At 39.7% G+C, this 27,941-nt stretch overlaps 1 long non-coding RNA gene across 3 annotated transcripts; it reads left to right on the forward strand.

The window, feature by feature from the left end:
- Window positions 1–276: 276 nt before the first annotated feature.
- LOC113478614 lies at window positions 277–27,895 on the forward strand. Of its 3 annotated transcripts, none has more exons than XR_003398097.1 (5): window positions 277–407; window positions 2,205–2,362; window positions 18,324–18,428; window positions 19,825–19,995; window positions 21,783–27,895. It is a non-coding gene; the product is annotated as an uncharacterized LOC113478614 (long non-coding RNA). The 3 variants fall into 3 exon arrangements; XR_003398099.1 differs by having other exon boundaries at window positions 26,252–27,895; XR_003398098.1 differs by lacking the exon at window positions 2,205–2,362.
- Window positions 27,896–27,941: the final 46 nt, after the last annotated feature.

Here is a 27,941-nt window from a genome sequence, read left to right on the forward strand (position 1 = left end):
ACCCCCCCTTTTTACTTCTGTGCCATGAGCTATGTCAATCCACTATCAATGAACGGCCTGTTACAATCAGGCATAGCAGAAACGATATAAGCTATAAGTGCAAGCTTTTTGCATAGTTATATGAGTTGCATATAAATAATGGTGGTTGTAATGGTTTTTCTGCCTTGAATTCTGCAGACTAAGGGGAACAATCAGAAATTTTTTAAATACCAGAATATAAACCATAATATTTGTTTGGTTTGGTTTTTTTTTTTAACATTAATCACATCCAGATATTGAGAATGAGAAGCAGGGCATTACTTAGCAGGATGAAGAGGCTGAGCAAATAAACATGGACTGATCCAGTGCCATGCAGCTATAATGGAAGGACATCCTGGTCACTCTGGAGCAGTAACAGCTTTACCTGGGTATGAATTGCTTTCTAATATATATGTGTTTAACACTCATATTTTAATCTATTTTTCAGGGCATGGCATTTGATATTATTTGTTATTTATACAAGTAAACAGTTTAAATTGCTGGGTGAAGCCAGATGTATAAAGCAATTGCCTTAAAAGCCTGCTTTTTGTCCAGAAAAATTAATTAATCTGTATATCTGAAATCACTCTGCTTGTTGAACCCAGCATAGAGGGTTCAGACAAGGGAACTGCACCCTGTTTACTACTCTATTGTTAGACTTGCTGGATAATTCTGGACGCATCACTTAACCTGCCCGTGACTTAGTTTCAATAAGCTGGATATGGTACCATGCTGTATCATACTAATGCTCATGAATAAAGCATCTGCAGTCTCTGAATGAGAAATATTTAATTTTGGGTCCAGATCATCTGTTGACTTGTCAGACAGAATGCTTCAGCTATGCCTCCTCATGTACTGCGATGACAAAATTTACTCTGCTCTGAAGCAAACTGTGTTTTTTAATTTGGCAGACCTGAAGAAAAAAAGAGCCAACTAAAGAGCAAACTGCCTTCACTAACTTTTCTGATATTAGATATTCACTAGATCCTTATATATGGTTAAGATTTTTATTTTAATACATTAATATACATCCCCTGTAACTTTTATGATGAGCCTTTTCCTATCAGGGATTTAGACTATAAATTAAAGAAAACACTGTATGACAAAGGGTTAGTTTGAGAACTGCAGTCAGAAATTACAGTGTCACTCAAGTCATAGTGATACTGAAGTCTGCCAATCACTGCAAAATAAATAGTTAATTTCCTGCTTCTATCGTAGCATAAAAGATTACATATCAAAGGGTTGCAAGTTCTGTATTGGAAGGAGGCCTGTTAAGGAGGAACTTATGTACTGCACGGTATAGTCGGTAAATCCATTGCTGTTCTTGCTACCAACTATTGCTGTCAGTTGTTGAATAGCCTTAAAAGATTGTGGTGTTTTATTAAAGGTCATGTACAAAGTGGGAAGGGAAATAAAATGTGGTTTGAATGGAAAACTATTTTAATACTTATTTTACTAGTTTAGTTGAACTGAGATATTACTTCTTGTCCTAAAGGAAAAAAAATAAAAGCAGTGTCTGTAGGAAGAATAGTTGCAGAGCATGGTAGCAACCTCGTTAGTAATGGAAGGAAGTTTTGTTGTGATCTGTACTTGTCTGTGTCATTTGCTGCAAGCAGGGTAACAGAGAATGTCTTCTCCATGACAGTACAGCCACTGGGATGTGAGTGGAGAAGATCTGTTGTTCCCATGAGTGGTGTTGAGGAACAGCGTAACACCCCAGAGATCCTGCAGAGAGTCTGTATTTGTGAAGTTCGTGAACTGTGCTAATATTACAGTGCATTGTGTACTTATCAATAAATTACAGCTGCAGAGATTTAATTTAACTACTCCCAAAACACACAGGCATTGGTATTTCTTTTGTAGGTCAGTCATATGATGCAAAGAAATCTTGAAGTGGAAAAGCTTAAAAATTAGTGAATTGATGAGTGAAAATACAGGGTGCCATACACCTTTGAATTATCTTCTTTGTGTATATATTGCACATATTCCATTCTGTGTATATTCTAGTTAGTGCAGCTTGCTTAGAAGGTTGTAAAGAAATAAGCTAACAGAAGAAAATAATTTTCTTTCTATTTTCATGGTAATTTTGTATATATACTCCATAACTTGGGTTTTTTGCAGTCAGTTGAAAAGTAACCTTTGCATAATACTGTGTAAATAGAAGATTTCTCTTCCAAAAAAGCTAGTGTCCACTCACTGCTGCTCGTAAAGCCATGGAGAAAACTACCCACCGTTTCCTAATAGAAGAAGGTGTGGTGACTTGCTGTGACTTTTGTGAGAGAACAAGTCTTCATGATAGAAGATAATAAAAGTATGATGACAGCAGAGTGCTGAAGTTTATCAGGTAAAGTACTACCACTATCTTATACAGAGCTTAATAGACTTTTATGAACTTGCCAATTAATTGCTCCATGCTTATCCTAGTGTGCAAGCATAGAGAAACCATACAGAGACAGGAAATGCTCAGAACAGAAAGGGAAAATAAGTTACTGAGACAGCTGTCCTACAGCTCTGCTCAGTGTAGCAGAGAAAGGAGAGTCTGGGAGGAGCAGATGACATCTCACACACAGAACAGCAAACAGGGTGTTTCTTAGCACCAGTTCCTAAGGAGCCCACTCTCTCAGTGTAGGTGTACAGGATTTGCACATGCCAGCTCTGGGCTGGCTGGGGAAACTGAGGCCAGTTCCTATGTTAATGAGGCTGGTTCCAATGTTGTTTTGGCAGAGCAGGGGAAGGACATTCTACCTAAGTATTAGTATTAATCTTTTATCTTCATTAATCTGTTTGTTTCTTATTGAGGCATTTTTCCTTTGTCTCAGAATTATTACCAAAAATAGAAGATTAGAAATATTCACAGAAAGTGTCTCTTAGCTCCGTATCATTTGCTGGATTTATGAATCAGTATATGTATCCAGTATATACTGGATACAGTAAAATAAAATCATTCAGTAGATACAGTAGATTAAAAACATTCAGGAAGTCTGAACACTTCTAAACAGATCATGGTTTAAAGAGCAGATAAACCCTCAACGGACACACCTCCAACATTGTATGACTACCTCGTTAACATTAAGGGACTCTGACCTTTACCAAATCATGAATATCTAACTTTCTTGGTTATCAAAACCAACCTCGCTCAGGTGCCAGAAGCAGTGTGGTCATGGTAGCCTACGCAGGATTATTTTCCTGCTAAGAAAAGACAGTGCTGGTGTCTAACTGCTTTGGAGAAGAGTGCTCAGCAGGCCTGGATTTCTGTGAAGGACAAAAGGGTCTGGGTTCTCCTCCCTGTAAGCACCACCCATTCTGAGTCATCAGAGCTGGAAGTACTGGCATAAATGCAAAACATCTTCACACAGATGGTATGATCCCATGTAGGTTACACTAGGATTCCTGAATGAGGTATTTGGTTGTTTAAATGTGATGAGGACATGGTTTTACTGTTGGGGATTTTTCAATAACATTTCTCATGAGGTGGAGAAAATTTTTTTCCTCTTTAGTGTCACAGGGTTACAGAATAAGAACTTTTATTTTTGTTGACTCGTTTCCAGATAAACACAGGAACACATTGTAAGGGTCACTTTGTTTTTTAAATTCAACTCAAATTCGGTTCCATGTAGCATTTCTAGTGTGTATCACATCTGCCATTTAGAATTTTTAAAACACAACATCAAATAAAGTTATAGAATTCAGACACTGTAAATCATGATGCATTTTGATCACTGTATATGTGATGATGCTTTTTCACAGAGGTCCAGATCCCTGCAGGGCATATACTTACACTGATTTCCCTGAAAGTTAAGGGCCACAAATAATTTTATAGTAAAGAAAATCTGCCTTTTCAGCTACGGCTTCTTATTTGAAACAGTTTAATTTCTGATGACCAAAGCTGAAACACTGAAATGTGCAGATGAGGTGTGTTGGACACTGGACACCTCACTCATGGTAAGCCTCTGGATGCTCTGGACCTGGCTCTCCATTGTCCTAAATGTTTTGTAGTTGTTTAGGCATGTGCAGCAGATGCAAAGTATTAATAAATCTGAATTCTCCACTTATGTCACTGGTAACATTTTGTGGACACTTTGCAGAGATATATATGGCAACCACTGGAAATTCAGAGTTTCAGGACTCTGATTTCCAGAGCTTTTGAGTTCTTTTTATACCAGCTGAAGTCAATTAAAACCATTTTCTGAAAACTGGGTTCCAGATATTAAAATCTGGTAGGCAGAGCAGGGTTATCCAAAATTAGATGTCACCTCTGAAAAGATAATTATCTCATAGGGGAAGTCTGAGGCGGAGCCAGGACCAGACTCTGAATCATCTGATACCCAATCCTGTGCATTAACCACAACACTGATTTTTTAATACTGTGAGCTTGAACACTGACTTGTTAAAAAATAAATGCAGTTTTCAAAACTCATCTGCAGCATATGCAAAATAGTGTTTTGTTATTTGCTGATGGTAGAATTCTGATAGCTGAAGCCTATTTGCACCTCATATTTTCAAAGACTATGATTTCAAATCAATTCGTCCTTCATTGCTGTGAAGTTAAGTCCCATACAAGCAAATGTTACTTTTAAAAAATTGATTAATGGCTTTTTTTTTTTTTTTTACAATTCTTTATCTATTTTCTGCATTTTCAAATTTTTTTAAATTGTTTTTTACATGGGCATATGCTTCATTGCTGTAAAAACGCAATGGAATGTTGTTGTTTAGAAAGAAAATACTATAACGTGCCATTGGATTTGAAGAATAGCTTTACTATATTCATTTTAATAGGAATACTTAGAAAAGGAAAAATGCCAGAGAACATGACACCTGAGTAATTTATGTGTATTATTTAACTAATCTATATTTACTTGTAGTAATGACTTTGTGATAAAGTATGACCCGAACAAAACAAAGTCACTTGTTATTGAGCTAGCTTGCATTTGTGGACATGTATTGTCCACAAATAAGGTTATTGAATTTGTGATTAAAAGCTATTGTCAGCGCCCCATTGTGATACATTGATCTGTAACAATTATTATGTACTTAACAGTTCATGTACAGTTTTCACAGAGATGACATCCTGCAATGTTTCACACATATGTATGGAGTCTAGCTCCACATGAGGATGAGTTGCGGGAAGAGTAAATGAAAGGTAGCATTGAAGTGTGTTATAAGGATCTGTAATTTTAACTAATCTGAGGAAAAAATATGTTCAGTGCATACTAGAAACTAGAAGGCAGTGAGTTTTTCCATTTCTCCTATGAAGAAAGGCTGAGAGAGTTGGGGTTGTTCAGCCTGGAGAAGAGAAGGCTCCAGGGAAACCTGATAGCGGCCTTTCAATATATGAAGGGGACTTATAAGAAAGGTGGATAAAAGCTTTTTACCAAGGCCTGTAGTGGCAGGACAAAGGGCAATGGTTTTAAACTGAAAAAAAAAGTAGATTTAGATTAGATATTGGGAAGAAATTATTTAATATGAGGATAGTGAGACACTGGAGCAGGTTGCCCAGAGAAGCTGTGGCTGCCCCCTCCCCTGGAAAGGTTCAAGGCCAGGTTGGATGAGGCTTTGAGCAACCTGGGCTAGTGGAAGGTGTCCCCTGTGGCAGGGGTGTTGGACTAGATGATCTTTGAAGGTCCTTTCTAACCCAGACAATTCTGTGATTCTATGATTTTATGAGTTTTCAAAGACTGAAGGGAAGATGAGGTGCAACCAGAAATTTCAGAGCAGAGTACACCATGGCAGCAGGACATGTGGGCATAGTAAATAGTCTGTATGCAAGGATATTGGAGAGATTCATTCCTGATTGTTTCAATCATGCAAGCATGCATCATGCAAGAGGTTAGGAGGTGGAAAAATCTGCACCATTTGAAGAGTTTGGAGAACATGTCTTACGAAGAGCGGCTGAGGGAACTGGGATTGTTTCATCTGGAGGAGGCTGAGGGGAGACCTCATCGCCCTCTACAACTCCCTGAAAGGAGGGTGCAGAAAGCTGGGGATGAGTCTCTTTAACTAAGTAATAAGGAATAGTACAAGAGGGAATGGCCTCAAGCTGTGCCAGGGCACGGTTAGACTGGATATTAGGAAGCATTTCTTTCCAGAAGGGGTTGTGGGGGTTGGAATGGGCTGCCCAGGGCAGTGGTGGAGTCCCCATCCCTGGAGGGGATTAATAGTTGGGTTGACCCAGCACTGACAGATCTGTTGTAGTTGGGAACTGTCAGTGTGAGGTTAATGGTTGGACTAGATGTTCTTCAAGGGCTTTTCCAACCTAGCAATCTAGATGATTCTGTGATTGTTTCTGTACCTTGGTTGCCTGCTCTGTGGGATGCAGGAAAGCCTACTATGCTGCTGTGCTGCAGAGTTTTCCAAGCTTTCCTGCCTGACAATACTGGTCCTGCAACACTTGGAGAGCTCTGTATAATACTTTGAAGACCAGGGAGGTTCAACTAAATGATTCATTTCAGAGCATGTCTTTCATTAGGTAGCTTTTCTAGCAGGCATAAGGATTGTCAATATATGGTATTACTACATGGTTTGAATTGCACCTCTCGCTTTTTTTTTCAAAAGACTTGGGTTTTTTTAAAGCCTTTGTTTTTAATGAAGACCAAATGGATTTCTCAGAAATGCTGGATGTTTGCAAAATTGATTGATTTACGTGCAGTGCAGACACTCAGCACAATTACTTTTTTAACATACTCCATTTAGTTGTAAGAACTTTATTATATGAAAGTAACCCAAGACCTGCTTCAAAAATGATGTGCTTGCTTTTTTTGCCCCCTTTTTTTTTTGGATTCCTAATGCCATAGCACAAGAGTAATAATATGTTCAGTATTGAGGTGAGAACTAGTGAGTACTGCTCTTGAAATTCTTAACTGCAGGCCTCTGGAGGCTACCCTGGTTAAACGAAGGCCAAAAACCTTACTACTAAGATTGAGAGTGAAAATGGGGAAATAGCTCAAATAAGTGAATGAACCACTAGCTTAAAATAAGGAGAACTCTTCTTCTCTTGTTACACTGAAAAATATCTAAAACTTTCAATTAGCAGTTTTGCAGAGATTATTTACCCTGTATTTCAGATGAAATATAGCAAAACAGAAGGAAAAGGAAAGAAAATAAAGTTAGGGTTTTTTTTGTAAATTGCAGGTGAAGATTGGGTGTAGTCAAGACATTCATATGAGAATTTTTATGCTTTCTTACAAGGAGAACAGTGAGGTCTCAAGCTAGAAAATAACACAGGAATATGCATTTACTTGGATTTCAGTAGCCAGACTCATAAAGAGAAAGTCTCAGGTGTGAATAAAAGACTGCGAGGTTGTTGCCTAATAGATTAGAAGCAAAGAACTGTCAGACATCTGAAGTGTGCAAAGCACAATACTGTCCTTTAATTTCTCAATTTTTTGCAATTTTTGCCTTTCTCCATTTAATCTTTCTCCCTTTAATCAACAATTTATAAATGCAGTTGCACATTTCAGGTGTCAGTAATGTATTTTTATCTGGCAATTGATTAATGTGCATAATAAAATGGATAGGCCTGTCTGTTAAAACACAGAACAGTGAATCTCCTTTTTGAATTTTCATTGTCTAATAGTTTTGGATATCCATGTTCGTAAGACGGATACAACATATTGCATAGTTGCTCTACTTCCTGTAACTGTAAATATTTGTGTCTGATTATTTTTGAAGAAACATTCTTTCTACATAGAATTAGTTTTACAAGCAAAGGGAGTATTAGGAGAAGCACCCTCATTAGGTTACTTATCAGCCAGTGAGTAGGGATCTAAGACAGGAGGTGGCAGTCTTGAGTAGCAACTCACGGCTGTTTCTGCTTAGTTAAACTCGGATCCAAACTGGAGTCAGAGCTGGGCACAAACTGAGGATCTCAGCCCTTTTTCTTAAACATCACAATGACAAGCATCTTAGATAGTGAAGATGGCAACAACTAGCTTTGGCCTTTCTGCGGGATAATTAAAAAAGTAACGAAGTTATTTACTAATTTTAATGTGGGGTTGTATGGGTTTTCCTAGATTTTTTAATATTTGGATCAATAATTGTAGAGGGAAAGACTGCATAACAGTGGAGAGGCAGAATTTAATCTGTCTCATTCTCATCTGGGTTTATTTCTTCTAACTAGGAAAATCATGTTGCAAACAAGTGTAACTCCCTATAAAATATTGTCCTGTTTTATTCAAATAAGAGGTGTGTCTAATTCTGGTCCTCCTTTTAAGTATTCTGGAAGTTTGGGTGATCCTTCATCCCCTGACTGTGGTCTGCAAGCAGGTCATGAGGTACTTCTGTTTCCCTCATGAATTACCACAAAGTAATGGCAAGAGAACCTACTTTTATTAATAATATAACTGGTTGAAATTTTCTAATCAACAAATCAGCACAAAACCTTTCAATTACCCAGTCTCAGCAGAGAGGAGAACTTGATGACATCGTTGTTTTTCCCTGTGAAAATGCTTAGTTGGAAAAAGACAGAAAAAGATTAAATGAATCACAGTAGCTACATGTGACATCCCAATTCTAATCTTTTTCAAGAATGTGAACAGTACTATTCACTGGGACAATAAAAATGTAACCGAGAGTTCTGCAGCTTTGCTTATTTTCACTGGGTATTCACGGCCAGAATTTTACTTGTAAATTTTATTGTAAGTTTTGTATATCTATTGATTGGTTTTCCCTACAGCCCCACATTTTTAAAATACGTATTTTGGATCAAATCTCAATTTACAATTTTTTCATTTAGGTGCACATGAAAAGTATTCCTTTAAAAGTTCACAAAGCAACAAATCCTTCAAATAGAAGAAGTTGCAACTCTGCTCTACCTGGTAAGTATACATGCATGTAAGCCTCAATCCATAAAAGAACTTATTTTCTAAGCTTGTTTTTTGTCACAGCCTGTAAACAAAAAATACAGTAATTTCTTTTTGCCCTGTCGCTGAATCCTTTGGTTAGCATGTGCATGCACAAATCTGTCTGCTCCACACAGACACAATAGTCTACCTGGATGCAAGATCAGGTTTTGTGTAACAGTCCAGTCCTGTTAGATACAGCAGACATTGTCATGAAACCTTTTGTTTAATCTTTTTTATGAAATAAACATTTTCCTAAGTTTGCATAAGCAGTCACCCAGCCATGGCTTCCACACAGTCCTTTAATAACTAGCAGGGTGTGGTGATTAAATTTCCTCAGAGGCTTTTCTTCCACCTGACTACCAAAAAGTAATTTATTCCTACAGTTAACATCATTGCTTACTTGCTTTGTTTCTTCACCTTCTTCATTGGTCGAAGATAGATTAGTCAGTTAATAGCTGTCTTTTTAGTGCAAAAAGGTGGTGGGGGATGATTCTTTGAGCCTGATTCCCTAAAGAAATAAGGTTTATGTGATCATACCCTGTCTAATCCAACATCCAGCACTAATAACATGGAACCCCGTTGGCCATTTCACTTCATTTGGAAGAGAGACAGAGAACTCCAGTCTTCCAGCTTCCTAGTAATTTTATGAAAATGGATGGCTGGGAGGAGGAAAAAGATCCTACCACTACCTTCTAGTGAGGGAAAACTTGCAGCATGAACTCATTTCTTATTAGTCTACTGAAAATCCATTCAAGCTCTCCTTTGAGGCACGGATATCTGAGATGCTAGTCTTCACTAGTTGCATTGCTGAGAATTTATTCACATGGGGATAGCTCTCACTTCAGTGGACACTAGCACAGACAAGGCAGAGGCTATATTTGTACTTTGGGTTTATTGAAGTTCTACAGTGAGACTGTAACTATCACAGTGTGAATGCTTGCCTCTCCTTTGTAGCAAATGTGAGGCTCTGCCTCTTATGTGTAGACGTGGTACCTGGGTATGGTTGTCATGGTGCTTTCAGAGAACACTGTCTTTAAACATTCCTGTATCCTTCTGAAGGTGGAATGTACCGTACTTGATGGTGAAGAGGTATGAAACACACACAATTTTTGTCTGTGAGAAAACAAGTTATTTCTTCATTTAGAAGATACACAATAAGTTTCAAATATCAAAATGATGCTGGTTTAGATTTATTTGGGGCAAAATGAGCACCTGTCTATTTGCATTTTTAAAAAAAGGCCACTGAAACTGTGATAGAATGTGCAAAACTGCCTTAATTTAGATGATCAGTACTGATCAGTACTTTTAGGTTGAAGGCTGAGTTTTAACAGTTGTTCTGTGATATTAGTTTAATTTTCACTCCTTCACAGTCATGTTTATGAGATTGGAAAATGTCCCAAAAGGTATTTTCCTCTATGAAAAAGCTCAATAACCTTGGGCCTTATTATGCTTGTGTTGCTGGAGAAATAGCGTTTCCTTTTTTAAGTAGGTGTTTTTGACGTCTTAAAGACTCTGTTTATGTTTCTTGGTTTTCTTAGGACAACAGTAGCTGCAGTCTTGGCTAGTTTAGAACATGGACAGATGTTTTGTTCCAGATCTGGATGTGCAGAGCAAAGAGATTTTCCATCCACAACCACATGGGTCCTTCTAGCTGCTACATACTGACCTGTCACAGAGCAGGTTTTGTGAGTTCTCCCTAATTCATATTAAGCACAATTAGGTAGGTTATTTTAAGCAGTTTAAAATTCTGGTCTGAGATACGGCAGCTGGCTTTGCCTCACCTGAGTTAGCAGTACTCCCATAGCACTCTTCTGTTAGCACATCTGAAGAGTGGTGAGGAACTTCTGCAGCTGTTAATCCTATCTGCTGGCATTGCTAGATGTGGAAGAAATCATCTGTACATGACCTGAAGCCCTGTTGATACTGCACAAGCATATGGCATCACAGGCAAAGCTTCTGCCTGCACAAAACATAAATGAACACCAGTTGGGGACTTGAATATTTAAGCTCAACAAACAGCAAGAAAAAGTTTCACTCATATACTTTTACAAACTAATGCCAGTGAGCAGAGTCACATTTTAAATAGGGCCACATATAAAAATGGTTTCTTACAGTTAGAAAAATTGTAGATAGTGGAAACAGAGTATTTGAAGAACTCTTCAGTGGTTTGAGGCACTAAGGAGATCTATTCTGAGTGTGGAAAAAAGTCCTCATTAAATATACACTGGAGTTTTTAAGAAGAAGATGTAGTTGAACTGTAACTTGGACTGTGAATGGCATGAGCAGATATTTAGGGAACCCTAGCTCTCTGTATGGTAGGAAAGTCTAAGAGAAATGAGCAAGTAGGCCCATGAGCAATGGAATCACTGAAGCCTTGTTTCCTGTGGCTTTGTGTCTCATGCAAGTTTTTCCCCTGTCCTGGATGGTCTTTGTGTCTGTCCTAGATGGATTGTCTTGACGTCTGATAAGATTTTGCCACATCCTCTTCCATGGCTGGAGGCACCATGTGGATGTCCTCTTCTTCCTTAGCTGGCTGCCTATTTTCGCTAAACTTGTGACAACTTTGTGATTCACTTTCAAATTTAGTTGAAAAGCAGACACTGGATTCAAAAGTTACCTGAAAGAGGAAGTGAAGACAGTGAAATAGGCATTTATACACAAAATATGATGACAGAGGCCTTTTTTCCTTAGGAAATCAGAACAGTTGGAGAAGGCACTTCCTCTGGATTTGGTGATTTCCAGCACAGGCAAGGTCATCTCAAATTGGGGCATAGAAAGGGTAAATGGAAGCAGCACTAAAACCCATGTTCACATTGCAGCCCTTGAAGCTGTTTCATAGAGAGCTGGGGTACAGGTTTACAACATTGCACTTTTGTGGTGGGTTTGTTGGCATTTATTTGGAACTTGGTTATTTATTAGGTGAAAATATGTATAGTTAGAATTCCAGGTGTTGATCTAACCCTCTACGTAGATTACAGTTTTTGAACTATTTGTTAGGCAGGTGTTACTGATATGATTAATTTTGGTTAACCTATTAGTCATTCCAAAGTAATATATATTTTTTCTAGGTGGGAGCTGCAGTGGGTATGAATGAGAAAACAAAATCCATTAACAGGTGCATAAAACAATCTACCTGAACATGTACCTAGATCAATTTTAATAGGCACATTTTGTGAAACAGAACAATTTTCTGCAGTTCTTATCAACATTTTTATCAAATCTTCATCCCAGTAGTTCAATACTCCATTGTTTTGTTAATGCTTTGGTTTACTTGAAAAATAACCTTCCTTTGACTGTTTGAGAACCTGTAGCTGAGATATGTGGTAGTGACAGGCTATGCTTTTGTCCTAGGAAAAAAGAAATGCTTAAATGGAAAATGAAAGAGGAAACTTTCAGAAGAACTGTTCAGAATAAACAGCTGTATGTTTTTCCCCTCTGCTTCTGAAAACTTCATTTAGCTCCAGACGTGGGTTTGAATAAGCTACCTCATGTTTGCTAACACAAGCTAAAAATGTATTCTATGCAATGTATACATTGTCTCAGACTTAGAAAGCAAAAAAGGAGGTTTCATGTAGATTATGTCATTGCATGTAAAAAAATCAACATGTCTTGACTGCACAAAATGCTTTATCTAGGTCCTTATCCAAGTGCAGAAGTTTTTCCACAAAATACAAAAGATCTGTTGAGATAATTGGAGTGGGAAAATCCATGTAGCTGGGTGTGGTAAAAAGACTTACTTGCCTCAGTGAAACTCTCAGTAAGAATGTACCAACCACTAGGGCTTGTAACATAATAATATTCCAGTTAAACTATAACTTATGCTTCTAGAAAGTGTAATGTTCTACAAGAACTATATGTAGACTAGACACTAGGATGTGTTGTCTTAACAACACAGATCTCATCCAGGGATAAGTTCTTTTTAAATCTGAGGAAGTTAATTTCTATTCTCCACTTTTGTATCATTTCATCTATTACTCTATGAGATAGCAGATTTCTGTATTCAGTTCCTACCTTCCAAGCCTTACTTTTTCAATTCTAATAAGCAGTTAGCTTGCAGGGCATAAGCCCTACTTTCAACAGCTGCAGTTTATGATAATGAACAATACTGAGGTAGTTAGATTAGGATTCCTCTCTTTAAGGAATTCAGGGTGGTGTCCAACCTGCCAAATCACTCTTTCACAACGCTCTGATATAGATGGTGTGACTGGTGTGTTCAAATGATTCCTGCCTGAGCAGTGCTGGGGTTGTAAACTGGCACAGGTATCTTGACTGTTCAGATCTGTGCTTTCATAAGCTTAGCCAACATCTGAATCAACTCCAGGGCCAGGGCCAAGAAAGGTAGTAGTAGTGGGTTTTCAGGCACCTTAGACCATTTTCCTGCATTGAACTTAATATTTGACAGCAGGTTAGAACTGAGCCTTGGGTATCACCTGTGAGTTTGCTGGGTATGTACAGTGAACAAGTCGTCTTCCAATTTAAGGACTCCTTTAGGTATTATGAAGGTTAAGTGTCTGTGTTCTGTTTATATCAACACTTTATGTACTATGGGAATCTAAATGATTAGTTTGGGGTGCTCTTTGCACAGTAGGCAAACAAAATGGTTCTCCTGATTCTGTGAAAGGAAGAGGTCTTTTTCTGTGACCCTGTCAGCAGACATGGGTATGTGTTCATGGCTGCAGAAGGGGCAAATGGTTATGGAAGCTGGTGACTAGGAGAGTACTTGTGAGAAGTATTGCTACATGTTTACTCTAGCCTGAATAGTCCTTTGATGCTATGTATTGGAAGTGTCTATATCATGGAAAAGAAGATTTAACCATAAAGACTATGTAGAGTGTGACCCTGGTGCCCAAGAGCACAGGCCATACCCTTAGCAGCCACAGTCTTCCTCTTACTATGCTCAGTGTAAGTCACCACATCTCAGTAGCATTTTCAGTGTTCCTTGGGTAGTATTTTGAATACTGTCAGCATAAAAATTACCTGTTCCTCAAGAATATTTCACTGATTTCATTGGCAAATATCTAAGAAAATCTGAAACTACAGGTCAAGAACAGGACAGTCTTTCATTTAATTTCCTTTCCTCCTCCCTATTGTTTTTTTTTTTCTCCTTGAGGCTGGCAAAGCCTTGCAGGAAGGGGATTTTTGCTCTCTGGTCTCATGCCCTGAAATATGACCTCATCATTCCAGACCAATTTGTGGTAGTTATTTAGCAGTACCTTTGCTAGATATGGGGGTATTAAAGTGAACAAAAAGCAGGTACTGTAACTTCTAGAACCCAGGCTAAAAATCTAGTGCCGAAGTATGGAAAGTCTGTTTTTTTCCCAGTGAAAATGAATAGACTGAATTATTGAGACAATAAAGATGGAATCCCACAATGGTATTGTAGACGTCTTTGCTTTTCTTATTGAAGAGAGCTCAGAAGTAATTGATAAAGTAAAATGAATCACACCCTAAATTCCATGCAGCTTCCCTCAGCAAATGGTCAATACTCAATAAAGGTTAACAGGCAATTCAGAAAATGATTCGTACCCTGTCTTTGATATCCATACTCATCCCCCAGAAGGAAGAAGGGATGCTGTCTTGTATCTGCAGCTGTCATTGCTTCGCTTTCAAATTAACTAGCTTATCCAACTTGTTCCTGTTACTGGAAACAAATGAAAATGCAGTCAGTATTTGCAAATGCAAAGTTCTGCAGAAATCTAAGTCATTCTGCTATATTTCATCCTGCTCCATAGAGCAGCAGAGAAGATTTTTTAATTTACCCATAAAGAACAAAGTGCTGATTTGTCTCTGTGGTTCTTGGAAACCATCTTTGCTCTGCTATTTCCTGTTATTTTCTCAAGCTGTGTATTTCAGAGGTGAATGGGGACCTACCAAAATCTCTGTGTTTGTAGCAGTATGACATGATTCCTTGGACAGATACAGATGGGTGTAATTTGCCAGTAAAAAGGGAATAGAAGGCAAAAGCATGGCAAAAAGTTTTCTCATTTTAGTTCTGAGGATTTGCTGCTTACTGCCAATGCACCATGGTTAACAGCCCTCCCCAACACTGACCTTGCTTGACACATTGAGTAGAGGCTGCTTGCTAAATCTCACTTCCTGAGACTTACAGCACTTTGCATGATTGTTGCTCCTTTCATCCTGAGACAGGCTTTACATGGCCACACAGTAGACAGTCCCTGCTCACTGTTGTATCCTTGGCAGCAGTGCTCAGCAGCTTCTTTCACACAGCTCTGCTACAGTCTGACATTGTGAAGTTTTCCAAAGGCCAGACAGTGCTGCAGGAGAAGCAGACAGTTTTGAACAAAATTTCTGGCTGCATTTACAGGTGATTAAGTTTAAAGACAAGGCATTGCCACAGTGTTCTTTTGAATGATCGTGGTGCTTCAATGTATGCTGATGTTGACATATGTAATTTAGAGAATTTTGTTCATGTGTGTTGGGAGAGTGGAATATATCACTGCAGTGATCTGACACCTCACCTACATTGGTGGCCTTATTTCAAACCTTTTTGGATGCCAAATTGAATAAAGTGCTTTCAGAATCCCTGGGTGACCTGGCAGGAACTGAATGATTGTCCTTAAAACCATTTGTACTTTCTGTTTTGTGACCTTGGCAGATCAGTGGTTGGGGAAGTTGTTCACATGCCATCTGCCCCTGCTAGCTTTGCCATGCAGAGATAGGACATTTCCTTTCCAAACATGACTGGCTTCTGGGACCAGTGGGAAATTGGCAGCTCTTATAGGAAAACAGTAGATTCCAGTTTCCTCTTTCAGCTTTTCACTGAGATAGGAAAGGAGTTGTTATTGTTATGGTCCCAGTGCTCTGTGTCAGAACTCTTTTCCCCACATAACTGCTTTTTCAGTCACTCAGAAACAGTTTGTCAATAGTGTACGGCATCATATCTTATATTGTGCATGAGACTGCCCCAAGATCATTTCTTCCCAGTATCACTGACTTAATTCTAAATGAAACTGCACAACCTACAGTGAAAATATTTCCCTCTTCTTTTGTCTCTTGGTCTTTCTTCCTCATTTCTGTGAAAGAGTAGGAGAGTGCAGAATAAAGTGTCTGTCTGGTGGTAGGACTTAAGAAACAACGTAGTGGAATTGAAGTGTACTTTTCTCCCTATTCCTTTGTCATATCAAAAAGATGAGGTGAAGTGGTGTTTGCTGTTCTTTCAGTTCTCTTCTCCAGAAGTGATGGAAAGCTGTTGCAATTTCTTCTTTGTAAGGGATGTTTAAATCAGCAGGTAGGGAATCAGTGGTGTTGGGCAAGACACAGGCAATTGCCTCATCTCCAGCCTCAGGTATCACCTTTGCAGAGAACTGCAAAGGAGCTATGTTGCTAACATCAAGGTGGTGAATTTTGTTTCCACTTTTAACAGCATAAAGCAGCTGCATTGGCTTCACAAGTGATTCAAAGATTTGCTCTCCCTGAAAGTTAGGGTAAATTGTTTGCTGCGTCCAATGTGTGTCTTTATAAATGTGCACTGCCTTTTCCTTTCTGTCAGTTACTGGAGATGGAGATAGAACCATGTGGTTTTGTCTCTGCTTTCATGTAGCGTTATTAATGAAACAGGTAATCCTATTTGTCTTAAAATCAAGGCAAGTATCTCTTGTGTTCTGTCCATCTGTTCCAGACACCAACAGCGTGCTCATCACCATGGTATTGGAACAGTCTGGTACACAAATAGCAACCAGCAGTTATTAACATAATATTATTACTTGGTCCATAAAGCTAATATTGGCAGAGATAACTAGACATCACACACTGTGAGATAGTTTCTCAGCTGATGTACTTTGTTCTGCCAGAATATGCTAATATTCTGTATAAAAATCAGTAAAAGGGTGCATTTTTTTATTATTTCATGCATGCAGTATAAATTTTCAGTAAAATATATATAAAAATCTTCTCTTTACATCAGTAATTTACAATCCATTGCTATCTTTGCTGGAGAACAGCATTCTTCAGAAAACAAAGGGGTTTTTTTTACATACCTTAGATCAAACCAAACCACTGAAAGTTCCCTTTTTCCCTCCTTTATCCCCCAGTTGTTGATATAGATTGATACAGGAGTGGCTTTTTACATGCAGAAGGACATTTATCTCAAACTTGAACTAGACAAGTTAAGATTTATTCAGTGATCTCCTTCTGTAGTTTTGGAGGGGTGATGCGTGATTGCAGCCCACCAGGAAACTCTAAGTCACTTTCTGCACACAGTAAAGCAATTGCTTCAATACTTTTTGAAAAGTGTAAAACTCACTCTCTGCTTTTCTAGCCTGTGGAAGGAACATGGACCTTTCTGACCGACTTTTTTCAAGATTTAGCTTACCAGGGAAGCCGACTGCAGTCCCCCAAAAGATCCTGAACACCTTACAAAATTTGGAGGTTCTCTAACTGTCTTTACTCCTCTTCATACATCTCATTTCCAGATGTTCAGAAGTCCAACTTCAAATGTCTTCTTTTTGTTTGGTCACCCTTCCTATTATGTGATGTAAAGATATTTTTTTTTTGGAGTTGAACAGCCACACTTTTAAAATCTCTGCTATTTAAATTGCTGGTTAAAATTAGTAGATTTCTCTCAGGTGGCACATTTGTGCTGATCTGGTTAAAGGAATAGCCCATCTATATATAATTTTTCTTCTCTTCTTAATCAGAATATATTCCTGGGAGACCTATTTTGCAAGCTTGTCTACAGAGACTTCCATACAGAAGCAAGATAGAGCATTTACAGATTTCAGCTTCGCAGTTGTAGTGTTGTAACTATGAAAACAAAAGTGAAACCAAGGCATTGTATTTCCTAGTTTTTATATACAACTTTTTCTTGCTTTAGATAGCAAATTGTTGCTAAACTAACATTTCTGTAAGCATTACAGTGTCCATACAAGGGCCACTATAATGAAAGGGAATGTCTTTATCTAAGCTGGTTGTGATTATGTTGGTAGGCACAGGCAGATTGCGTCAGCCATTATTACTCCTTCTATGAACATGAAACTTACTGGTTGTGATATTGGTTCAGTCTCCATTTTTATATCAATAGCTTTATTAAAAAAAAAAAAAGTTAACTACAATAATTAAACTTTACAATAAACTAATTAAAAATGTAAATGGATTGTTAAGAACACTGTTGCCAAATGGGCTGTGTATGTGTGGTGCTTAACTATAATGGATAGAAAGGCCAACAGGAATCTTGTTATAAAAACGGCAGATCATTCCCTAGAGTTCAGCTCTGCCTTGAACACTCAGCTTTCAGCTCGACTGTGGGAAGAAGTCTAAAGTACTGAGTGACTTTCATGCATGTCTAGATACAATGAAGGGCAAAGTGCAGCTTTTTTATCCTGTCATTCCCTTTTATCAATCTCAGTTATTAAACAAGTGATGGATATTAAGATCAACCTTGCCTTAAACATTTGATAGACATTTCTTATTAGACAAAGTACATGTGTCCCATTATATTTACTTCAGGGCCTGTTTCTCATTGGATACATGCCAGACTGTCCTTCAGGATATAGCCCAGCGAGTAGGAGAAGAAATGTGTTTGAACTTGGCATAATTGAAATGTACATAAAGGTATAGTTGGAACTTTCTTAGAACACTTCCTTCTATCTTGCCATAGTAGGCCAGTATCTTGGTTCTCTGCAGTCAATTGCTTTGGAGCAGTGTTATTGCAAAGAATGAGTCATTTCTGGCTCAGTTTAATGGGTTTATCAGGACTGAAAAAGCTATAGCTGGACTAAATGCCGTATCACAGTTCATTTTCTGTAGCTCTTTTTATCATGTACAGTGACTGCCCACCAGAAGAAAATGAAGATGCATCGCTTCAGGTTTTATAAAAAAAAATCTGTAACAGGTTTTGTTGTATCCATGACTAGAAAGTCATTACAGAGGTCGTTAGCTTTCTTTGCTCCCATGACTGCAATGTACATCCCAACATTAGACATTGCCACTGCACAGTTTCCCCTTGTCCTCTTAGGTTGCATCCTCCTCAGTAATATCTTTCAGGTTTATAACATGGAGCATGAAATGTAACCCTTAAAATAGGCTGGATGATTATTGTGCACCATTTTGAATGACTACTCAAAGTAGGACCTGGGGGACAGTATAGCCTCATAGTTTTCTAGAACTAGATGCCTCCCAAAATAGCTGCTCTGAGTGGAGTGGTCATCCATTTTGCCAAGTGTTAAATTAGTACATGGGCATACTCTAGAAAAGATCAGATGAACTGTTTTGAATTAATGAGGGAGGCTGAGGTCTCTGATACTGTTAATTATCTGTTGCTGGAAAGCACAGTAATCCATTGCTCTTTCTGACCTGTAGTATTAGATCCAAAAAGCAACGAAAAATCATCACAGCGGAAGCTGTCACCCTTGTTCTCATGTGTGCTGTATCTCTTCCATGGGGATCTCGATACCAAATAGGAAAGCAAATGAAGTAGTCCTGATTATTCTTCTTCCTCAAGTACCATCTCACATAATAAGCCTCTGTGGCTTTTTGCCCCACCCCACTTTTTGATGCTCTTGATTTAGATATAGGTATTACTATGTCTTTTGAACCATGCATTTTCACAGATTTTATATTTGGATGTAAAACCCCAGCTATGGGATGAATATTACATGGGGCAATATTGTGTTAGATAACAGCCTAATTTGAATAGTTAATACCATGTATTCAAACGGTGACCTTTTTTTGCATGGTACAAAAAGAATCTCATTAGTTAATGAACACAGGCAGTGCATGCAGTATGTAGGGAGTGATTGTGTTTAACTATAAAATACTTGATCTTTAAATAGCTTTTTTTTCTTAAGGTAAAAGGAGTAAGTAATTTCAGTACCCTATCTTAAATAACATTCTTTGTAATTATTTTTCACCACAACAGCCAGTGGAACGTAAATAGTTTTTTTCTTGGTGGCAAATTTATAGCTCCTGAAATGATGTATCTGTTCTCTCTCCTTTTGTTTGCTTTTAGGGACAGACCAGAGCTGATTCATCAGTACCATTTCCATACTACGGTTGCTCTCAGGAAAAGGACTGCATTGATGAGTTGGTACAACAACCCTCCCAGCCATAGAAGAATACATCTTACAAGAAGATCCATAGGTGACTAATAGGCCAGACTGGTCATCCCTCACCCACAGTGGTAAGCAGTCTTTTGAGATCTGGGAGAAACATTCTGTTATACCTGAAAATCAGTCTAGATCTAAATTAAATTGAATATCTAAATACAGAATTTGGAATTTAACATGGTGTGCCTTATGGATGAAAACAAAACAGAAAAAGGAATTTCTAGTGTGGATATTTTAGTCTTGAATCATGCTTTTCTACCACATTTCAGCAATGTGTCCTGGATCTTAATACTTTTGCTTTCCTGTTTGTTTGGTTTTTAAGTTTGTTAGTTATAACACAATGTTATTTAGAATCAACTTAGCACCCTTCTGTTGTGTTGAGTGGGTCCAGTGAATAATGATTGCAGCCTGCTAGTAATTAAATGTTGCTGCCTCTTAGCTTAAAAATGAAACACCTCTATGGAATCTAAGTTTCTTGCTTTATTTAGGTTGTGTGTCTAAATAGTATGGATAGGTGTACCAGATCAGTGCAGACACAGTGTAATCTTTAAAAAAAAGAAAAATTAAAAAAGCAAAAAGAGAGAGGGAGGAAGAGGAGAGTAAAAAAGTGAGAGAAGGAAAACAAATTCACCCAATCATTAAAACTTCAAACTGCATGGAAAATTTTCCACACTTAGCTGAATCCTGAGTGTAATTTCCTAATTTTGCTGTTGTATAGTCCAGGCAAGGGTTCATGCCTGTACCGATTTTCATTCACAGCTGGGTCTTCAAAATTTCATGTGATAAGTCATGTAAAATAGTATGTATTGCCTATTTGTTGAAGCCTATAGGTATACCTATTTCAATAAAGTAAAAGCTATGTTCCTTACTATTTGTGGACTAAAGAACCCATTGAATGCTTGCTTCTCATATTGGCTTTACTACTGTGCAGAGCTTTACAACTTGAATTCACTGATTAATGTTTCAAGCAAAATGAAGCCTTTATTAACTTTCTTTTTTCAAAATCAGCTTCCAAAAATCACAGACAGTTCCTTACTTCTTCAAAGACTTTATTAAACTGATCTGTAGCATCCTCTTCACAGGACTGTAGTGGTAAACCCTCATATGATACAAATGATGAGCTGAAATAATAGGGGTGATGGCTAATTGTGCACTGACATCTGAAGGATTTTAAATATAGGTTATCAATGACAGGTCTGTAAGCTAGCCTCAGTTAGTTCTGGTCTGTCCTGAGTTAGAAGGAAGATGAAGGCATTTGACTCTTTTAACATATGCAGAGCCTTAGCTTTTCTCCTTGAGCTTTTGTTATATTTAAGGGTTCATGCTGATTAACAATAATAAAAGATGAATCCCATCGGGTTTTCTGTTGATGTTAGTTTCATTTAGTGTATGACTGTGGAAAGTTTAGTCTGCCAGCCAAGGAAAGTATGTAGTTATCAACGTTAATGATAGGATAAACCAATTATGTAAGCTTACTTTCAAATCTCTCCAAATCCCATAATACTTAACAAAGTAAAACTCTTGAGTTGAAATGCACCTGTTTACAGAAACCACAGCATCAAAGAGGGGTTTCATTTAGAGCTTCGGGTAGACTACATGGCCCTGTTGGCCGACTCTTTGCCTGTTGCCATTTTAGGCATGAAATATAGCAGGAAACTGAAAAGAAAGTATGGACAAGAACAACATTGAGTTGTAAGAAAGACTGCTGAGAATTGCAGGAAGGGCTTTTGTGCTAAGAAGGCTGTGGGGGCCCCAGCACTGAAAAGATCAGTATGTGGTGTGTTTTGGGATCTAGTTAATGCTGCATCTTTGAGCTGTAACAGTATTTCTCAAACTGTGTGCCCAACCATTGCCTTGGCAGGACTTCATATTAATCCTGTGTGGGGAGAGGAAAGTGCCTGTAGGACTTGGCAAAATTTGCTTATCCTTTTCTCATGAAGACAGGCATTTGTTCCTGAGTGGTGTGGGAGGTGGCTTCTCCTTTCTCTCTGCGTTTAGCCACCATAAAAACAGGTAATTCCAGAAAACAGTCTAATATGCAATAGCAGACCCAAATGTCATTGTGGAGGTCTGAGACTCTCTCTCCTAACACACAGCTAAACTGGCAAGTGTTTTCACAAGCCTGATAGTGAATGCCCCAAACCAGGTTAAATGGAGCTTACGAGGAATGAGCAGGGAGAGAACAAACACCAAGGGGTGAGAAAGACGAAAAAGCACTAAGAACAATGAGAAAGAAATTCAAAGTGTAGATCATGGAAAGTGTAACAGAGGAGGATCGTGAACAAAGAAAAATTGAGAAGAAAATTTTTGAAAAAGGAAGAGGTCAGAAGAGAGAATAATGGCACAGAAGCTGGTATTGAAGAAAAGGGGTGAGAAAGTAGGAAGAAAGATGAAAAAAAGTACAGCCACTGATTTGATTTGCCATTTTCCATTAGAAATGTATCCTTTTGCCACTTCTGGATGCCATACAGATATAAAAGAAAATAGAAAGTTTTCAGCTTAATGGGGTGAAACTCCCTTCCAGAACCCTGGCATCAAAACCACCTGCAAAATCCAATAAAACAACCTACCGTATTAAATCGATGTCAGTGTTAAATAACATCCTGTGCCAAGCAGGGAGATGCCAGCCCAGCTGGATGAATACATGCCAGAGCGTTTAGATGATAACTGGTATGATGAATCAAATTCTTAAGCAAATAGATACCTAGGCAGGGAGCAGAGCGACCAAATTCCATGGTGCACTACCCTGCTATCTCCACTGGGTTGCAAAATGTATGAGTCAGAAGATAGCTCTTGGCAGTATCTGTGGAGAGTACTATGATCCCCACATCAGCAAACCCGTGCGTTCTTACTTCCTGATGTTTCTGGGCCCTTTTCAAGTGTGCTTTCTAGCAGTACTCTGCCCCAATGTCTATGTGGCAGTCAACCAAGGTCTGCATCAGTGAGAAAGGGTTCATTTACTAGAAGGAAACGGGTGCTGCAAGCAGGACATCAGGTGCTCAGGACATAGCAACCTCAGAGTCCAACCTCTTGCAACACAGTTGTGGTCCAGAGTCTGAGCTGCCGTCATAAAAACAACAAACAGGCTAGATCCTCAGCTGGCACAGAGCCGTAGAAGGTCAAGATCTGTCTATCTCTTGTAGCATTGAAGATTATGATTAAAAGGATGCCCAGGATATAACAGATGAAGTAAAGAGTACTGAATTCACTAGAAACCTTAAGTAAAAGCCTGAGCTGCTTAATTTATCCTTGGAAACATTTTTACCACTGTGATTTTTTTACCTTTCTTGTGGGTGCTGTCATAGATGGCCTGTGGGAACAATAGAATTGTCATTTCTGGATGTTTTCAAGAATATCACTATTGGGACTGAAATAGATGCAGCTGAAGCAGAGAAACAGACTAGATCATCTCTTGGTGTCTCTTCCAACCTATTTTTTCTATGATTTTAGCGAATGCATTCAATTACTGTCCTAAGCTTGCAGTGTTACCCTGCTTCCGTGAGATTTGTGTAACAGAAGCCCCAACTGCCAAACCCCTTTGCTTCCTCCATGGCTACTCATGCAATACAAAATGTGGGATTGTCAGTTTTGCAGAAGGTTGGGAAATCAAGATCTGAACCATGGAGACAGTGTAAAATAAAAAGTAAAGAAAGATATCAAAGTTCACATGTAGCCAGCTTAGAACAGTGTTTCATTTCCTGCTCAGAATAATTTTCTACTTCAAATTTGGGTGACAGTTGCCACCAAAACTCCCATGTGTTCACAACAGTACTGAAGTAAGCTGGGCCTGGATTCTGAAGAAAGAAGCCAGAACAAGGTGCTAGATCTCCTTCTAGGACTTTCCCAAAAGAGATTTAGCCCATCAGAGTTGGACATCAGCTCTCTGAGCATCCTGCTATCCCTTCACATCCACCAAGTGCTCTTGACACTTCACCCTGCTTGCCTTCTGCCAGTGATTGGAACCAACGTGAAGTCTCTGGCTGCATTCCCCTCACTGCAGGATGCGACAGCACAGGCCATATGAGGCAAAAACGAGAGGTAGAGCTCTCTAGCAGAAACCAGTTGTCTCCTGGTGATTTACAGACCAGTAAGATCTGCTACACCATCAGGTTACCTCCGTCTTGTAGGGAAATGGTTCCAAAATACCTCCACTTCTGTTTTTCTGACATCAGACTACACCTGAGTATGGGTTCATTTGTTCTGTCGCTCCCAGTGGTACCACAGGTCTGTCAGCAACTTACTTCTCCTTTGCCCTTTACTTCCTAAATCAAGAATTAATAAGGAGAACAATTTGCTAACTTGGTTTTAGGTGTGCTGCCAGCATAACAGACATGGACTTACGTTTTCAGAAAAACACTGGTAGCTGACAAGTACTGCAGAGAGATTAAAGATATGGGAGGACTGTGAGCAATACCTGAGAGAAACACTGCTACTGATAAGCTAAAATCAGTGTTTATTCCCCAGCACTCCTGGTATCAAAAGAGTCATTTGCAAGGTCTCAGCTCACTGTTGTGCATTTCTGGCACCTGACCTTCTCCGCGTGGCTGTTGTGCATCTGTTAGCCCGTGAGCTTCCCACTGCATGGATCAGACACTGAGAAGGGGGAGGGGAAAGGAAGAGCAGAGGAAGGCAGGAGAGGAGATAAATACCTAAATATTTTTTTTATTTATTTTATACATCATCTAGGGAAAAAGACACTGGTAGGAGCTGAATGATATCTGAACTCTGCTGTGCTAACATGACAGCTTTATGGAGAGGCAATACTGGGTCAGAAGCCCAGTTCCCCCTACCTTTGGATCAAGAACTGTTACACAGGGGAAATAAGACATTCTCAGGTAAAAGCTGTGGTAGAGTGGTAAAGAGCAGACCTGAAACCTTCCTTTGCACTATCACTGTGTGATGTGGTTATATAGCTAATAAATATTGACCATTTCATATGAAATAAGGGCAGAAGAGGAAGGTAGAATGAATCTTACACAGCTCGCTGCTTTTTGCAGGCTGCAGTCCACACAGGAGATACCCTCAGTCCCACCAACAGCCCCATGGCAGAGCAGGCATGTGGGCTCCATACTGCAATGCAAAACCAAAAAACAAACCTGAGCTCATGCAGCTGCAACATCCTGACTCCATCATTTGTGCTGTTTTTCCTCCTTCCTCTCCCCTCTTGCATCTGCCTGCAGCCACTCCAGCTTGCTTTGCCTCTCCCTCCCATCCCCTGTCCTCCTGTCCCCTCATTTCCTAGAGCCTCCGCTGGCTCCTTTTGTGGCTTAAGGAGGAGAAAGCTGGGAGCAGGGGATAGCAGGTCACCTGAGCAGAACCAGGAACCAGCAACTAGCAGACTTTCAACCTCAAAAACATGAGTTAGTGGTCAGGATACTGCCCCGGGGTGGACAGGACTGGGGAAGGTGATTACAGCTCATGGTAATCTCTGTTCATGGCTTTTCCTAGGCTGCTCTGGTAGAGTGTTATAGCCCAGGCCAAAGGAAATTCTGCAGCTGATTTCACTAACAGGATACAATCAGCCTCTGTTGGCACTGAATTCAGCCCTGAAGGTGTATGAATAATGTTTCCCTAACTGGCATCTGACATTGCTCCTTGCATTACGCTCTGATTAGCGGGAGACAAGCGAGGCCTCTCTGACCATCCAGTGGTTCATGGTGTTCAAGACAAACTATGAATACCCACTGAAGGACGGAGGAGGAACAGGATAGAATGGGATACATGGGTTATAAATCGTCACCCTGATCCCAGCTAGAAACCAGGCAAGGGTCCTATGCCCGTTCAGCCAGTTAAATGGGTACACGTGCAGACACCCAGCTGCAGATGACAGCAGAGCAGCAGATGACCTCAGCCAGCAACATGAACAGCTGGAAGCCTTCTCTGCACCTCCCTGCAGAGCTGCAGTAGACCCACTTTTCATGCTGCCCTTATATCCAGCCTGCAGCCATGGGTTGCTACACCTGCCACGCTGCTGGTTCAGTCATACAGATGAAATATGCTTTTCTCAGACACAGAAGCTATTATTTCTGAGATGAAACAGCATCCCACACTCTTATTAACCTGTGCCCTACTTCAGAAGTAAATCTAATTTGTGGCTTTCATAGGTAGCTAGTGCTGGTGTGGGTTTGTCCCTCTGTCTGCTCTGACTTTGCTGCATACGTTTATGCAGTGCCATATGTGGCAGAGCCCTGTTTACTGTGGCCCGTAAGCATCACCCCTCACAACAGAATAAGGAATTGGGGTGGTTGGAGTTTTTTGTTTCACTAGGGAAGGGAAAAGTAAAAGCACAAATGTTAAAAATGTCCCTGCAAAAACAATTGTTGTATTCAGCAGAAAATGATGTGCTGTCTGCAAAACAAAGTTTGTTATCTGGGATATTCCTGCACATCTGGTCACCTTCCACAGCGTGTCTCAAGAGTTGCAGCTGTATGAGAGAGAGTTTCAGAGGATTCGCTGGACTTCTGATGGCAAACATCAAACAAAATGGGCATTGTTTCACAAATACATGAAGCAATAGGGAACGGGAAGTAGAATCTTCAGTAATGGCCACCACAGAAGCAGTACGTACACTAATTTATGTGGTAGATTCATCTGCAGATTATGTTACCTAACAAGCAATGCAAGAAAGCAGAGGAAACCCAAACCCTTTTATAACCGATGCTAGGTATTTTCAATTATAGTTGGCACAGTTTATGGACTTTTTTTAAGGGATTGAACATAACTGTATCAAAACCATGAAGATGTGTGGAGTGTGAGTGACTGTTCATGGTCTTATTGTGGGGGGAAAAAGGACAAGACTGCAATTTCAGTTCCTCTAGGGGATTCACCTCAGTTCTGTTGCTGTTCAATGGAACGACTCCCTTACATGGCGGTTATTTCGGTAGCCCCTTGGTGTACTTCGATGGCTTGCAGCTTGGTGGAAGTTGGCATGTGAACAGATTAACATCTAGATGGCTACAGTGAACGCTTCCCAGCTTGCCACCCTACATTGCGGATTGTCCCTCCTGTCCTTTGAGCTGGTTGGAAGATAAACTTTGGTCAGTGTATTATTACTATGCCCTTTGTAATGGAATAACATCAGATAATATGTATTTAGTGGGGATTTAAATTCCCAAGCTGATTACAAGGAGCTGTTAAGACTTGTAAGATTTAGCAGTGCTCTGTGTGCGACTCTAGAATGATGTTTAGCCTTGCAGCGATGTGCTCATTCTGACGGTGTCAGAAAGGCTGGGACTTTGTTAGGAATAAACCTTGAAAGCATGAACAACTAAAAATGCTAGCAATACAATTTGATACACAGTAAAAATTTGGTTTAAGTGGCTGACCAGAAAAACTAGGCTCCTATATTCTGAACCCTTCCAGCTTTAACAAGTCGTCTCCTCCAAGATCCCAGACATGTGACAATCTCCCCATTTCCCAGGAGTAAAATGAGCATAGTAATATTTACTGTGCACAAAGAATGTTATGAAATGTAATTAATGCTCGTAAAATTCTTTTGATATAAAAGATGCGACAGCAGCACAAAAAAGGATTGTTATTTATTAATGCCTGTGGAAAAAAGAGGTCTTAATTCCTACAGACACTCTGTTCTGCGGTAGCCGTCGTTGTGCTGCCGGCCACCGCTGTTGTTCCCGGTTTTATCACAATGCCTCCATTTTCACCCCTCACCCGACACGAAGTGGTAAAATAACCAGCAGAGCGGGTTCTCCTCCTCCTTCTCCCTCTCCCTCTCCCCAACCTCTCGACGGCCGCAGGCCTGTCCTGGTCGTAAAGGTGAAATATTCACAACCCCCTCCCCACCCGGGCCTGCCCCGGCCGAACCCGGTCGGTGCGGGGATGTCAGACACCAGCACGCCCGAAGCGGGGCTCGGGAACTCCCTTGTCACGGAGGGAGCGTAACCAACGGAAAAATAAAGGTCTGGCTGGGCCAGACCAGGGGAGTATCGAGCCCAGGCGGGAGGGAGGCCTGGGCGCAGCGCCTCACGCCCGGAAAGGCGCCGCCACCGCCAAGCCGGGCCCA

Source organism: Athene cunicularia (assembly GCF_003259725.1).
Source record: "Athene cunicularia isolate RWA chromosome 3 unlocalized genomic scaffold, athCun1 chr3_part1, whole genome shotgun sequence".
NCBI lineage: Eukaryota > Metazoa > Chordata > Aves > Strigiformes > Strigidae > Athene > Athene cunicularia.